A 17,104-nucleotide genomic window follows, 5' to 3' on the forward strand; every position below is an offset into this window, starting at 1 on the left:
CCATACCATCAATCAGGTGATAGAAAAATGCTCGGAATATAACCAGCCCTTATACATAGCATTCATTGATTACGAAAAAGCATTTGACTCAGTTGAAACCTCGGCGGCGATGCAGGCATTGCGAAATCAGGGGGTAGACGAGCCGTACGTGAAAGTGCTGGAAGATATATATAGTCGCTGCACAGCAACCATAATTCTGCTTAAAGAAAGTAACAAAATTCTGATAAAGAAAGGTGTTAGGCAAGGAGACACAATCTCCCCAGTACTATTCACAGCTTGCTTAGAGGAAGTATTCAGAGACTTGCAATGGGAGCAGCTATGGATAAGGGTAGATGGAGAATACCTCAGTAATCTGCGATTTGCTGATGATATTGCCTTGCTAAGCAACTCTAGGATGAACTGCAAATAATGATTGATGACCTAGACAGGGAAAGTAGAAAGGTAAGTATGAAAATCAATATGCAGAAGACTCCCAAGTGCAGCTGCCGACTATAGCTGTTAACAATGCTGCGTCATACGCTTAAACGCAGAGCTTGTGTGTATCCCTGACATATATCGCACCAAGTAGTGACACACAAGCGATCATTATCTGAAGAATGGTGCCAGCCACCGACTTCCGCGAGAGGACGCGACGTGCAACAGGGATGTACGTACGAAACGGGGCGTACGACAACGTAAGCAGGGAACTCCTGTGGAAGATATTAAAAGAAGAAGGTATCGGTTATGAGATAATAGAGTTCCTACAGCAAATATACCGGGATAACAAAGTAGAAAATACGTGGGAAGGGATAAGAAGTACGGAGGATGTCAAAGTATTCAAAGGATTAAGACAAGGCTGCTCTCTATCACCGGTGCGGTTCATGCTCTATATGATAATTAAACCTGGAACGGAGGATACAAGACAGTAACCTAGGTGTTAACCTGTCATACAGATTAGGTGGAAAGGCGGTAGAGCAGCGCCTCCCTGGTTTGATGTATGCAGACGATATTGTGCTGCTAGCTGAGAGTCTGGAAGAATTGCAAACTCTAGTTAATGCGGAGACGAAGGGGAGGCTTCAGTTTCAGCGCAGTTAAGTCGGGTCTGATGATTTTCAACGGCTCAACTGATCAGGGTCGTAAAATACAAGGCCTTGAAATACCTAGAGTAGCAGAATATAAATATCTGGGGGTATGAGTAAACGAAGGATTGGCATACATTGGAAAGCATGAGCAATCACTTAAGACCAAAGGGCGAAGGAATGCCGGGATAATGAAGCTTAAGGCATTGTGGGGATACCATAGGTATGAGGTTTTGAAGGGTATTTGGAAAGGAATTATGGTGCCCGGACTTACTTTCGGAAATGCGGTTTTGTGCCTAAAATCAGAGGTACAGTCGACATTAGAAACAAATCAGAGATCCGTTGGACGATTAGCACTAGGTGCCCATGGCAAAACTACAAATGAGGCGGTACAGGGAGATATGGGCTGGGCATCTTTCGAAGTACGGGAAGCTCAGAGTAAAATATTATATGAGGAACACCTGAGGAAATTGGACAGTAAAAGATGGGCAGCTAGAGTATTTAAATACCTGTACCTAAAAAGCGTTGACTCACATGGAGGAAAAGAACTAGGAAACTAACTACTAAGTATGTTAGTAACAAGGACGGAGAAATAAAGAGCATTAAGCAACGGGTGAAAAACACAGAAGGTAAATATTGGATAAATTCGATGGAAAAGAAACAGAGTGTGGAATTATACTGAAAGTGGAAATTTCAGATCAGGAGGGAAGATTTCTTTGATAACTCAAGAGGCAGTGCCCTACTTTTTGAAGCTAGATCAGGGTGCCTTAGAACACGCAGCTACAAAAAGAAATTTAACAATGTGCTGTGTGTGGTACCTCCAGTGAAACAATGACCATATTATACTCGAATGTAATGGTATCCATCCGGTAGTTTATGCAGGCGCAATCACTGTTCCTGAAGCTCTGTGTCACGGTTGGAAGAAAGCGAGGTGCTACTACTACGACGGCGCGGCCGCGCTACAGCGAGCGCGCGGCCGCTTGCGCTTTCCTCCAGCGACGCTAGATGCGTCAGGCTGCCTTTGCTAGAAACTCTGCGCTGGCGTTTTTTGCTCCTCAGTCTCGCCGCAGACGGTTCTGGTTTCTCATCTTTGTTTCTTACCTTGTAATGAAGGGGACAACTCGCAAGCTTTGTGCGCAGTTTCAGCGCAAATGATCCTCCGGTTGAGGCGGGAGAATTTTTCAGACGGGGGTTAGTTGCAGAACACTGTATAATAAACTAGGCGCTGTGGGTAATGTGACAAATAAATGAACAAATAAACTATAGCTTTTCATTCGCAGGCCCGAGCCCTGCCAAGGCCCGAGCCAGCCTGGCCCACCAATAATAAAGTGCTTTACACGGCCCGCTTAAAAAATGTGTCCACCATTACATTTATTTATTTTATTTATTTTAGGTTTTATTTTCCCTTTCTTTTGGGCAAGGAAATGGAAAAGATAAGCACCCCCCGGGCCCTTTCCTACTTCTCTTTTTGATCAGCCTATTACAAGTACAGTACGCCGCGCGTGTGCATTTCGACGTCGTAAACTTTTCGGGAAGCACCAGCGTGGACACCCACGCGGGTGATCGTGTTAGAACGGGTAAAATAGTTACATTAAAAAAAAAAAAAAAAAAAAAAAAGATTTGTCAGAAGTGGGGTTCGAACCCACGCCCTCTTACGAGGACCAGAGCTTAAATCTGGCGCCTTAGACCACTCGGCCATCCTGACGACGGTAGCAGGCATTTTAGAGTTTATTATAAAGGCAAACATACAACTTCATTACTTTCGCGAATCTTCTCTGTTCTCGGTGACTGCATAGTTGCGCATTGCAGTTCAGGCTGCTACGGCTTCCAGCACAACCACAACAGAGAGGCTTGTGGCAGCCAGTCTCCAGTCTCCCAGAAGCCGACGTCGAAGACAGTCTCTACCGATGGCGACGCAGTGGGTGATCAGTTTCGGGCAAAAGTTGTCTCAACACGGACAGATGCGTACCGAAATAGCGATTGCGCGGGATTCCTGCTCACAGCCACCATATCACAGCCAGCTTGACGCTGTGACGAAAACTTTTGCGTCTCTGGTGAAATCTGGTGAAATGCCTGCTCGGTATGTCCGAAGTCGCACTATGTGAAGTTTTGCCTTTACATTTTGCATGGTCGCTTTTCAGTTTGCCACTTCCTGCGCGCGCTGTCCTGCCTGTGTGATGCGACGGCTGCGGTCAAAACAGCACTGTACAGGAGGGGGCAAGAACTGTCTTCCGAAAGCGTGCGCAAGGTGAGCTGCTCCTGTCCGGCTGTACTTGCTTGCGCTTCAGGCTGGCTAAAGTTTACGGTCACGCTTATGATCGACCCATGAATGTGCCCGTGTGTGTGTGTGTGTGTGTGTGTGTGTGTGTGTGTGTGTGTGTGTGTGTGTGTGTGTGTGTGTGTGTGTGTGTGTGTGTGTGTGTGTGTGTGTGTGTGTGTGTGGTGTGTGTGTGTGTGTTTCAAGTTTTGTGAAAAAAAAAACAAAACAGAAATGTTCTTTATCATTTTGAGACGCCAAAACACCATGATTAATTCCCATATATTTGTTTACACTTCCTACAAAAATATTGTGCTTTATGCTGTAATTTTTGTTGCGCAGTGAAAATAACATCTCCAACAGAAAATAGTGAGTACAGTACAGTGTATCACGCCCATTGTAAATAGACACTTGATCCGCATTTGCCAAGCACAGCAGCTAGCTAGACACTGGTAACACATCATCAGTACCTTGCAGCTGCACTGATGCCCTTTGCACTACAGAACGGGCTAGTTGGTAATTCATCTTGAGAAGAAAACAGCGCATTGTTGAGACATGGACAAAAAAAAAAAAAAAACATATGCTGTTCCTTTCTTTAACCATGTCTCAGAAGCTGCTGTTTTTTGTTTTTTTCTGTGCATAAAAGCATCGAAGTGTCTAAAGGTACGTCCGACGTATCCATTCGATTCTCGTAAAGATACGGCGGACGTCGATATACAGGCTCATGGCTATACGCACGTCGAACGCGGCCACATTCCGCTTGCTACGCGTGAATGATTCTTATCCTCTACGATATCAGCTAGCCGCGACTCTCGATGAGGTGCTACGAAGAGTGCATCCGTTCTAACATAGATCACGGTCTTCACTTAGGGTTGTGTACGGCAAGCATCGCTGTCACGCACATAGCTGCAGGCGATGCTACGTACTGCACCCGCTCCACCAGCTGGCATCGAGATACGCACGTTCACGGGCAACTTTCGCTTCGCACTAAACTATTACCTCGATCTGCCCGTAATGTAAGCGAGCTACTCCTAGCATTTACGCTGTCTTAGGTCCTGCATCGACCTCCGAAGATCTAGCGCCGGCACAACACACACACACCTCGCCGTGCAGAACATTCGGCAGTCCAAAGTATGTATGTGAAATGGCATTATGCTCGTTCCTCACATGCAGACCGAGGAAACAGGATGTTTCTAGCTAAATTCTTCGTTTAAATTCTACCTCAGAGCCGTGGCAGAAGACATGCCGAATTTACTAGAGGCCTGCGCTGCTACTGCGGCGAGCTGCACATCGACTCGTCGAGGCGAAGACCTACTGCACCGCACCGCAAGAGTGCACAACCGGAAAGCCGGAAGCGCGAATGATCCGAATTCCCTGTGAACAGCAATGTTCTTTGGTATTTAGGGGAAGACTAGACTAAAGTGCTTAGCCTGCATCTTTTTCTTGTCGTTGAATTTTGCGTACATGTAGTTTAAATCCCCGCATACTCGAGGTTAGCATGACCCGAATGAACGGCCGCGCAGCTTTGAAACGATCGGGATCGATATGCATGCATCGCCGGACTTGGGTACGCGGTAGAAAATGTGCGCTGCACATTTCGTTGCAGAAGCTGACTCTTGGAATTTTGCAGAGTGCGCCATGCAAGTGATCGTTGCTACAACCACGCATCCATGTTCCAACGGCTGGCCTACCCCGAGGCGCATAAATGTTCAACCGTGGACGTATCAATGATCGAAGAGAGGACAGATTTTCACAATATTGGGCGCGAAATCGATAGCTACCAGTGCTCAGTGTTAGAGAAATTCTGCCTTGATCATGCGCAATTCAGTGTTTCAGGTGTGGTCGGTAGCTGTAAGTTTGAACAGTTCGCCTGTCAAGTCAGCGGCGCCAGCGATGGACCGGCGGAGCGATTTTCCACGCTACACCGCTGTCTTGCTAGAAAGCCTACCTAGGCGGCGTTTGACATTCAGCTGCTTTTTGTGGGCCCCGTAATTGAAAGCAACGCCTTCAGAAACGCGTTAAATGTTCAAAAATGTATTCTCTTCAACAGTTTCACTCCAGGCTGTCTCCAGGCTGTCAAAGCAGGCGGACGTTGATAAAACAGTTGAGCACTCCAGTCTTTAGAAATCTGTAGAATCGCCTTCAGTTTGTAAAATTATTGGAATAGGTCACTTTCCGATCGCTGGGACATAGACCCTCATGACAGCGCTTTCACGTGAATAAGGACCACACCAGACCGAAAGCTTGTCTCATATAACACAGCTAACCAAGGTATACCTTACAGCATTGTGTTGATTTTTATGGTGCATAAGCGACTAATGCTGCCATGCACCAAGAACAAGGTTTAATGTACTTATTTGTGTGTAAAGACTAAAATGTTCTTTAGGATGTAGCTTGTTTAGGAACATTTTAAGAAACCAAAAGTGCAGGAAATTTGCACGTCTCTCCTACGATTACAGTTGAGAAGAGCGTGTTGTCGGGCGCTAGTTGGTTCTGCATAGTATATAAGAGAAATGCGCAACAACTTAAACAGGACACTTATTCTCTTATTTATTTCCTAGGATCATGCTGGGATGGAAAGGGATCTGTTGCAAAATTGTACAAAATGTTTCCTCTTATTTTCTCGACTCTGGCGCACGTGTAAAATATGGTTTATTGTTAGTTCATCTCCACACTCCTTGCATATTGGTTTTTCCTCTTTCATAAGTATGAAGCTGTGTGTGAGGTGTGGGTATGTGTTTTGTGAAGATGACCTAAAATGGCCTCCATGTTGTGTTTTTGATTACTGCATGATTTCCATTCCTTAATGACAGGTTTGACAAGTATAGTTTGTAGTTTATTTCAATGTTTCAAAAATCCTGCCATTTCACTCTCACCTTTCTTTGTACAAGCTTCTTGGTATCTTCATGCAGCATATTCGCCCTCTGTAATTTAGCATTGCGTCAAGGTAACCTGGTTATTTCTTTTCATCACCTTTCAAGACAACTGTCCCAATTTCATAAAGTGTAGGGTTTCTGACGACAGGAATTCCTTGGAAGTCATAGAAATAAATGAGATCCACAATCATGAGCTGTCTAGGGTATGCATATACATGTCCATCGCTCAGTGGAATGGTGTCAGTACGCTGTTAGAACAGGTCTTGTGGTAACAACAACCATTGTCTGAGGTGGTCCTTTAATGGGCATTGAAATGCTATGTAACTACAGGTACTGATAGAACTCTTGATCATGTTATGTGATGATGCGATACTTGCATGCATATAGGTATACATTTCAGAATCTGCAGTGCACCACTTGACCATTTGCCAGCAGTTTGTGTGAAAATGTATTTTTCATGCATGTTAACCAGTATTTAACAGATGACCCCTGTGCACAAGCCAAAAGTGCCACGAACCAAATGTCACGAGGCCACACGACATGGCAGGAGGTGTTAAGTCAAGCTTACAAAGTTATATTTGAAATATGTTCTAGGACGTTTCAGCTCCAATTAAGAAAGGTTGAGGCTTACAGAGGTCTATGCCAGGTTGTCTATCACCTAACAGGGCAGCCTACGACCGTATGCTAATGAGTATATCTGAGATAACAGAGACATGAATTAAGGAATTAGTAATTATGTTTGTAGCAAAGGGCATGTAAATTAACGGGAATCCACAGTGGGATCTGCAGACAAGAACCATTAACGCTGGCACATCATACCCTTACAGGTGGAGATTAGGAGTCTCCCTAATTTTTTTTTCTGCTCAAAGCTTGTCATTTCCTCCATTCTTCCAGATGAGGAAGATGTGAAAATGATAGCATCGAAAATTCCAGAGACCATCGTTAACAAGCATGCTGATCCCAACAGCGTAAAAAGGAATTTCAGAAAAGATGGGTGACTAGTAATGCTGGCAACAGTTGAAGCTAAGTGGAAAGGCATGAAATTGAAATGCAACATATGCAGAGATATGTTGCGAGACGACCAGTCTGTGGTGTGCGACATCTGTCTCCGTTAGTTTCATCAAGTGATTGGCCAAAGCAGATGGGGCTTGTGGTTTTGTGATAAGTGCAGTGTAGTAGCATAGATGCAACCTTGCCCATTAATAATTGGAGTGGAGTAAGTGCATTGTTTTTTTGTAAGATGTTCATGGTTTCCATGCAAACATTATGAGAATTTTTTTCCTAGAGAATGTTTGCTGAAATGTGAATATAATGTGCAATAAAACTAGTGTTTTCTTGCTATTTACTTTTCCTTGTATACATTAGTTCTGTGAAGAAAACCACAGGCTAGAAGGAAATGTAATGGCATGCACTTTGATACTTGGCCCCATTGTGCTGGCTCAGTAGTTAGTGCTTGGCTACTGAACCCAAAGATGCAGATTTGGTTCCAGCCAGAGCAGGAGCATTTCAATAGAGGCGAAACAATAGGCCGTCATGCACCGTGCGGTGTCAGTGCATGTAAAAGAACCCCAGGTGGTCGAAATTATACCGGAGCCCTCAACTATCGTGTTCCTCATAGCCGTAGTTATTTTGGGATGTTAAACCAGATATATATCACATCATACTCTGAGTAAGATGCTATTCATGGTCAGTTAATCATACACTAAACGATCAATTGTTTTCTGCATGGTACAGCAGCTGTTGTACAATTCTACTTTAGCCTTCATGAAGAATATCACACTGGCTCCACATGGCCTTCTGTTGACCCTTGATATGCGTCACAATCACACACCCGAGTATGTATTTGTCTAAGGGCACCTATGCATGCAAGGAGGGGACCGTTACTTTCCATTTGTCCGAACTGATATGCACGATCCACATCATTTCTGTAATTCAACTGCCTGCTATTTGAACTGTCCAGCATTGATGCAAGTTTCAAAGAACTGCAATTAGCAAATTAATCCAAGCAGGAAACCATGCCAAGAACTGCTTTGGTTTCATCTTTAACAACTGTTTGAGAACTAAAATTAGCCAAATGTTGCAAAACATAGATGAGAGGTTACAAAATCTAAAAAACAATGCAGCCTACCTGTGGCATGTAGGGTTTCACATCCTAAAGTGACATATGTAGCTATGAAACATACCGTAGTGGAGAGCCCCAGACTAATTTGACTGCCCGGGCTTTGTACTTTGCGTTGACATCTTGCAGGAAACAGAAGCATTTGCATTTCACCTGCACCAAAGTGCGACTGCCATCACTGGCATTAAACATCACGACCTTGGGGCAAGTAGCCGAACGTGCCACTAAGATGTCGCAGCGTCTACGTACATGCTATACACGTCAACCTTTCTAGCATTAAAGCTGTCACATGCATGGCAGATATTCATGTTCAGCTTTGGACTGACAAGTTTAAAAGTGTACTATTTGTGTTTTTCTAGCATGAAAAACAAAGAAAACTAAGGAAAAACGAAAAAAAAAAATGAACATATGTTGAAAAAGCACTAGTCATTAACACATAAAGCATATTCGTTCCTTTATTAATGTTAAAGTGGCCTTCAACAATAGTACAAAGCCTGAACATTTAGGAAGGTGCTGTGCCAGGCAGCTATTTTACAGAAACCTGAACCCTTTCACCTGTAGTAATGCGCATCCCGGCGGTGTGGGCTGGGCACTTATTTTTCGGTCCACTAGCTCCAACATGCGAAAACTGCATCATGTGCATTCCCATTTTCCGAGTTTTGAGCTCTGTAGTGCAAGCTAACAAATTGTCGATGACTTATTTTCGTCTGATTGTTGCACAGCGCGTGTAAATAAATTACCACTGCACCTAATAAACACTGACATGCACGTGCAACATCGCCGATCATAAACGGACACACTGATGTCCGTCCGGACATCGGCGCACTCATCACAGCACTCTTCGTAGTCTCACACAGCACTCTAGTAGGACGTAATCCGTACATCACAGCATCTCACGGTAAGCACAAACCACACCTCCAACAAACACGAATGACGCGATGCTTGGGCTAGAGACACGCCGGCGGCACCAAGCTTTTTCAGCGACTACGTAGAACTTGCAGCACCAAACCTCAATGCGAGCAGAAAGCGATGCGTTACGTGACGCATCTCATCACAGATAGAAGTGAGGAAACTTTGAAGAATCAAAACTACATAACTACATAACGACCGTCGTAGACGTTAATGCACATGATAACGAGGACCAAATGAGCGGGCGTGCGGGCCGCGGGCTGGCCGTCAACACCGCGATTACATGCGCTTGCGACCCTGCCGCGGTCCAACTCACGTAAACCTATCATCATGCCATCAAGTAGTATATCACCCATTCTAGGCACTATTCTTGCCACTGTACTATTCTTTGTAATTTCACATTTCACGCATGCAGTAGTACATACTTCCTAAAGCTCGCACGTACACCTCATACCAACTTCGATTTGGCTACATATGGCTACCATGTTGTTGCTACAACCACATATGGGGATCTCGGATCCGTCCGGCTTTCCCGACGGATCCCAAGCTCCCAAGGCCCATATCGGAGAAAAATACGTTGGGTCCGTCGGAAGAACCCTACCGATCGGGTCCGTCCGCCGTACCTCTGAAAAATATTTCCCGGATCCGTCCGTCGTATCCCGAAGAAAAACGCACCGGGTCCGTCGGACGTACCTTTAAGACCACTGATCGGGTCCGTCGGACGTACCTTTAGCCACAGCCTAAAAGCATTAGAAATGCCATCCAGTATTGTTTAGTTGCATATCTTACTTTGTAAGGTGGTTGGTAATGCTGCAATGAATAGGTAGCAAAACAGTGGCGAAGGTCACTAAATTGCACAAGCGACAAGCATTAACATTCAGCACAGTATGCATGTCTGTTGAAAAACATTTCTGCATCCCTGACGTGACCACAGATATATCTACCAGTAAAATTACCATATGTCCACGAATGAGTTTTGCTTAATATACAGGGACAGCAGGAATATCCAGCCAGCTGTCCAACTTGTTGGACTGTGGCTGCTGAAATGCAGAATCCATGTAAACTTGTGTTTCACATCACGGTGAAGAGAGAAACAGTGCGTCAATGGGAGCAATCACTCACTAACATCCACCCAAGCACAGGCCACAAAGCAAACAGCTATACCGCTCTTGCAGAACTTTCCTAGATAAAGAAAAATTCATCCCTGCTCAGAGTTGGATCCCAGGACCACTACCACTTGTCCGAGGAAGTCACTGTACAAACTGAGTTAAGACGGCAGCGACAGTGAATAATTGATCACTAACTCAGAGGGAGCGGTATTTGGTCCACTGTTCAGAGGAATCCCTCAAGGTGAAGTAGGTAAATACTCACCCACTGCATCGGCTCAGTGGTTCAGATGCTTGGCTACTCAGAGTACCCGCGTTTGAACCTAACCACGGCAGCCACATTTTGGTGGAGATGAAAAGGCGTCTGTGTGATGTCATTGCACATTAAGAATCCCCCCCCCCCCCCCCTTGAAGTTATTTCCTAGCCTCCTGGTGACGCCGCGCGTCGGTGCCCAGGAGAGATAAGATTCCGGGGCGGCGCGTGCCACCAAATGACCCCCGTTTATTCTCATGACGATGTTTATATACAGATGACAGTGGATCGTGCTCTTGATGAAATAGCGCCCTCTATACACAACATCTTTCCCCCCTTAGATAAACAACAAAAATGCATGCTAAAACTCAAGATTGCTGCAGGCAGGCAAAAACGAAACAAACCAGAACACTAACTAGTATATTTAGGTTACGTAATCCCGGTACCACGTGGGCGCTGTCCGTTGTCGCTGAGATCTACGCGGCACCCCTGCAGCCACATTTTCCGTCCGCCCAGTGGTTCCTTGCTGTTGAGAATGTTCCATTTGCTGCCCGTCAAGCACAACACACTCTGCACCAGAAGTCTGAGAAAGTTCTTCATGCAGTGTGTCTGCCTCTGCCGCATCCTGCACAGACTCCTGACGATCATCACCCGATGTTGCAGTGTCTGCTGTTGCCAAAGCCGTGTCCCGAGTATCAAGGCCTCCAGGAGACTCGAAGTAAGGCACATCCATCTCCAACCCGACTGCTACAGCACGATGCCCCTTCACTTTCTCAACCAACAGCGGTGCATCTTGTTGACCTCCCCGGGCAACTACTGACAACTTCGACGCATTCCATTTCTTCCCATCTGCCAGCAAAAATGAATTCCTGCCTATACGCTTCTTCACCTCCAGGGGCAAGGAAAACTTCTGCTCGCTTTTTACACCGAAACCTCGTCGTACCTTCACAAAATCCCCCACGTTGATGGTGGAATCTCTGGCACCCCGTTTCTCATCCGTGTAGCTTTTCACTTGTTGTTGCCGGTTCTTGACCCGCTGTCGTAAGTCTGCCATGTGCGCCACTGGCTCATCGAAGAATCCTTCTCCTGGAAGTCCAACCACATCTAAGCGAGTATGAGGTCTCCTTCCGTGTAGCAAGAATGCGACACCCCTGTTGTGGCGTGTGGTGTAGCCCTGTAGACACTCGGGTACTCCAAGGTGGCTTCCTTCAATGGCCTGCACTCCAGTGACGCAGTCTGCAGGTACTCCTTCAGAACGCGATTAAACCTTTCGACCTGGCCATTGCACTGAGGGTAATACAATGATGTCACACAATGGTCAATACCCCTGGCCTTTAAAAATTCCTGAAAGTATGTGGACATGAATTGACGGCCATTGTCTGTGACCACACTTCCTGGGTACCCTTCCCGTGCAAAAAGCTCTAGCAAGACCTTGACTACTGACTGTGCGGTTATAGATGAAACAAACCACTTCAGGCCACTTGCTGTGATAATCCACGATTGTTACTGCAAACCTGCAGTCAGGCGGTGCACGTTCCATTGGCCCCACAATATCTATTCCTAACTTATGCCATGGCTTCTCAGGCCAGCACAGTTCCTGATGGCATTTTCCACATCGTCATCCATCCTGGGCCGCCAGTACAACTCTCGTAGCCGTTGCTTTGTTCTGACAATGCCCGGATGAGATTCATGAGCAAGTGCAACAAACTTGGATGTGAGATCTGCTGGAGGCACTATACGCTCTGCACGAAACAACAACCCCTCTACAACAGACAGTTCATCCCGAATGCGTGCGAACAACAACAGTTTTCCTGCGAGCTCCTTTTTTTTCTGGCCACCCAGATACGACATGCTGCATCACTTGTTGCAGCAGCGGGTCATTCTGTGTTGCTTCCTGTAGCTGATTTTTCATAACGACACTTGATATTGCAGCAACTACCTCCTCCAAAGGCTCACCTTCCATTGATGGCACGGGCAACCGGGATAGTGCATCAGCCACCACGTTGGTTTCTCCCTTTGTGTACTGTACGGAGAAGTTATACTGCATGAGTCTTGCACACCACCTTTCAATTCGAAGAGGACGCCGACCTGTGCCATTGCTGGATAGCAAGATCACTATCGCCTGATGGTCAGTCCTTAAAATAAATTTTCGGCCCCACAAATACACATGGCAATGCTCGCAAGCCCATAGGCACGCTAATGCTTCCCGTTCTCCGGTAGAATACTTGCGCTCTTGTGGTGACAAGGTCCTGGACGCGAATGCCACCGTGCGTGACTCCCAATCAACAACTTGTTGCAACACAGCCCCTAACCCGTAGGCTGAAGCATCAGCAGTCACCTGTACCGCTAGCGCGCTGTCGAACATGGCCACAGCGCCGCACGATGCCAGCAGCGACTTGGCCTTGCAGAAACTGTCTTCCGCGCTCTGGTCCCAGCAGAACTCCTGGCCCTTGCGAAGAAGCCGCCGCAATGGCTCCACTTCCTCTGCATAATGTGGAATGAAGCGAGAATAATAGCCAAGAAGTCCCCCCCCCCCCAAAAAAGCAGACCAACCACATCAGTCGGTGGCTGCGCGTGAAGAATCGCCTCAACTTTCGACTTGAGGGGCCTGAGCCCTTCAGCACTGACATGGTGGCCCAAAAATGACAGTTCTTGCACTTCAAACACACATTTCTTGTTGCAAGCCGGCTTTAGCAATACGTCGCAATACCTCACGCAAGTGGTTGGCGTGTTCCCCTTTTGTCCTGCCGAAGACAATGATGTCATCAATATAGAACAGAACGCCATTACAACCCTTCAATATCTCCTGCATCATCCGCTGAAATGCAGCAGGGGCCGAAGCGAGGCCAAAACATACTCTGCGGAAACGGAACAGCCCTTCATGCGTCACGAATGTTGTTATTTCTCGACTGCCTTCAGCCAGCTCCACTTGGTAGTATGCGGATGCCAAGTCTAATTTTGAAAACCATGGTGCCCCATTCAGCTCGTTCAAAAAGTTCCTCAGTATGAGGCAGTGGAAATCCATCAGCCACCACTGCTTTGTTTGCTTCCCGCAAATCTACGCAGAGGCGGATCCTTCCATCCTTTTTCTTCACTACAACTATCGGCGACACCCACTGTGATGCCTTCCTGTTCCAGTCTTGCTAACTCATTAGAAACTTGTTCTCTGAGTGCCAAGGGCAGGCGCCGAACCTTCGCTGCCACGGGCTTCACATCGGCGCGCAGCTTCACTTCATGCACAAAGTCTTTTGCCAAACCCAATTTATCAGAGAAAATGGAAGAAAACTCACATAATTCTGGGGGCAGCGACTCGGTGCTCACAGTCGTCTGCAAACATGCCAAAGATGCTCCATCAATGCGCAACCGCAGCTGCTTGACTGCATCTAAACCCAACAATGCCATGCCCTGCGGAACCACGTGAAAACGAACGTTGGCAGATACACTCCCGTACACCGTCTTGGCCACAAAACACCCCATGACCGGAATTGTTTGGCCAGAGAAGTCCCGCAGCGTCGCCACGGCAGGACCCAAGTCAAACCGGCAGGCGAACTTTTCTTGGTATAGATGGTGAGGTAAAATGACACAGCTGAGCCCGTGCCTACCAGCAGCTGGACTAATTCGTCCTCGATGCACACATCAACGGCCAAAATCCCCCGTTTCACCTGCGTCACTGTCAGCGCGCCCAACACCTCCGTGCAGTCTTCATCTCGAATAGCGCGCACTTCTGCTTCTCCGTGACTTTCACACACCACTTGGAAATGCCCAATCTTGTGGCACCTTGCACAACGCTTCCCTCGCGCCTTGCATTCCCGCGAGTTGGCTAAGTGTCCTGCTGAGCCGCATCGGTAGCACTTGCGCACCGAGGCCGACGAAGAACCGCCCCTCAGCGGCTGACCTCTTGGCTCTGTCACTCGCTGGACCGGGTAAGCGTCGTAACCGTCTTCATACAGTCGAGCACCGTTTACCGCCTCTTCATACGCCCGCAGGATGTCAACGGCCTTATCCAACGTAAGCGTCGACCCTTTCAGTAACAGCTTCTGTCGCAGTTCTACACTTCGAATGCCATCCACAATCTTATCACGCAAAGCTGTCTCAAGAAAATCACCAAAGTCGCAATTCTTCGCCAGTTGCCGAAGAGCAGTGACGTAGACCCGTATCGGTTCGTCCGGAAGTTGTCGCCGCAGCGTGAATCGGCGACGCTCAACAGGAACATTCACAGCGCTTGTGAAATGGCGTTCCAGCAAGGCGAGCGCTTCTTGGTAAACGTCCGCAGAAGCTTTGCTCGTGACCGGTCCCGGAGTAAGCGTGCGGAAAACCCGACGGCCTTCAACGCCTAGGCATTGCAATAGAATGGCCCTCTTCCGTACCTGCGATTTCTCGTCGAGTCCGGTTGCTTGTAGAAAATTTTCGAAGTCCTCCTTCCATTGGTGCCATGGTACAGGCGGTTGTCCAGGTACTTCCAGGAAAAGACCCACTGGCGGTAGCGCAAACGAATCCATCGCCTGACACGCCTCCCGCGCGTGACTAGCCGCAATCCTGTAGTCGAGATGGCCAAATGTCAAGCCGCAGGTCTGTCGACTCCGCCAGTATGTGGTGACGCCGCGCGTCGGTGCCCAGGAGAGATAAGATTCCGGGGCGGCGCGTGCCACCAAATGACCCCCGTTTATTCTCATGACGATGTTTATATACAGATGACAGTAGGTTGTGCTCGTGATGAAATAGCGCCCTATATACACAACACCTCCATTACAGATCCTTCTTTCTTTCCTCTTTCGGTCCCACCACCGTTCCTTCCATTAAGGTCACTTCAGGCGTCCACTGAGAAGTTTGACAACTATTGCGCATTTTCTTTCCTGTGAACAAGTTTATAATGAATATTTTTACAAATACTCATTAGCATCTATACAGCCACAAGGAAAATTGCAGGAGGGTTTTGGGACAAGCTCACGGGACAGGAAGTTTTTACAGTGAAGCAAACTTTATGTGAAAGTGGCATGATATAATGATCATCATCATCAGCCTGACTACACCCACCGCAGGGCGAAGGCCTCTCCCATATTTCTCCAATTAATCTAGTTCTGTGCTAGCTGCATCCACTTGACTCCTGCGAACTTCTTAACCTCATCCGCCCACCTAACTTTCTGCCGCCCCCTGCTACGCTTTCTTTCCCTTGGAATCCAGTTTGTTACCCTAAGCGACCATCGGTTATCCTCTCTTCGCACTACATGTCCTGCCCATGCCCATTTCTTCTTCTTAATTTCCACTAGAATGTCGGTAACTTGAGTTATTTCTCTGACCCACTCTGCACGCTTCCTATCTCTTAATGTTACCCCTGCCATTATTCGTTCCATAGCCCTCTGGGTTGTCCTCAACTTAAGTAGAACTCTCTTGGTTAGCCTCCACGTTTCAGCCCCATAGGTGAGTGCAGGTAAGATGCAGCTGTTGTATACTTTCCTCTTGAGCAATACCGGTAAGCTGCTAGTCATAGCCTGCGAGTGCTTGCCAAATGCACTCCATCCCAATCTTATTCTTCTTGTTATTTCCTTTTCATGGTCTGGATCTGCGGTTACTACCTGGCCTAAGTAGACGTATTCGCCTACTACTTCCAGTACTTCACTACCTAACGTAAATTGCTGTTCCTTCCCGAGGCTTTTGAACATTACCTTAGTCTTCTGCATATTGATTTTTAAACCTACCTTTCTACTTTTCCTCTAAGTCATCAATCATTATTTGCAGTTCATCCCCTGAGTTACTTAGCAAGGCAATGTCATCAGCAAATCTCAGATTACTGAGGTATTCTCCATCTAACCTTATCCCTAACTGCTCCCATTCCATGTCTCTGAATACTTCCTCTAAGAAGCTCTGAATAGTACTGGGGAGATCGTGTCTCCTTGCCTAACACCTTTCTTCATGGGAATTTTGTTCCTTTCTTTATGCAGAACTATGGTTGCTGTGCAGCCACTATATATATCTTCCAGCACTTTCACGTACGGCACGTCTACCCCCTGATTTCGCAATGCCTGCATCACCGCCGAGGTTTCAACTGAGTCAAATGCTTTTTCGTAATCCATGAATGCTACGTATAAGGGCTGGTTATATTCAGAGCATTTTTTTATCACCTAGTTGATTGTATGGATATGATCGATCGTAGAGTACCGTTTCCAAAACCCTGCTTGATCCTTTGCTTGATTGTAGTCTAAGGTTGTCCTGATAGGTTAATAAAGGCTCTTGTCATGGAATTGAGGCAATTCTGTAACAGGGAACTTGCTAAAATGCATGCTGTTTGTTTAGCTTCCGAAATATGAAAATTACCGTCTATTACAGAACCTAAGTCACAACTGAGGCTTTCAAGTTGCCGCTTCAGAAGAAAAGTATACTTCTCAATTTTGAAGTGACAACAGTGCTCACTGGAAATCACTGGGAGGATTTAGTCCTGGATTAGGATTAGGATGGATTAGCAAAACCACAACAAAAAATGTGGATGCCAGAGTACTAGTTAATTTCATAGAAAAACACACACACATAG

The 17,104-nt window shown here is 46.6% G+C and overlaps 1 long non-coding RNA gene and 1 other non-coding gene across 3 annotated transcripts in view; one reads left to right on the plus strand and one right to left on the minus strand.

The window, feature by feature from the left end:
- Positions 1-2,679: 2,679 nt before the first annotated feature.
- TRNAL-UAA (transfer RNA leucine (anticodon UAA)) lies at positions 2,680-2,763 on the minus strand. Its single transcript has one exon. It is a non-coding gene; the product is annotated as a tRNA-Leu (tRNA).
- Positions 2,764-2,796: 33 nt separating this feature from the next.
- The window catches only part of LOC146177896 (uncharacterized), a 55,582-nt gene continuing 41,274 nt past the window's right edge, over positions 2,797-17,104 (plus strand). The window contains exons 1-3 of one of the 2 annotated variants that reach the window (XR_014701103.1): positions 2,797-3,138; positions 3,200-3,306; positions 4,542-4,758. This is a non-coding gene — a long non-coding RNA (uncharacterized LOC146177896). Of the gene's footprint in view, positions 3,139-3,199; positions 3,307-4,541; positions 4,759-17,104 lie in introns of those variants that run through there. The other variant, XR_014701102.1, reaches the window with a different exon arrangement.

This window comes from Amblyomma maculatum, chromosome 10, assembly GCF_055883805.1.
Source record: "Amblyomma maculatum isolate TAMU_Amacu chromosome 10, ASM5588380v1, whole genome shotgun sequence".
NCBI lineage: Eukaryota > Metazoa > Arthropoda > Arachnida > Ixodida > Ixodidae > Amblyomma > Amblyomma maculatum.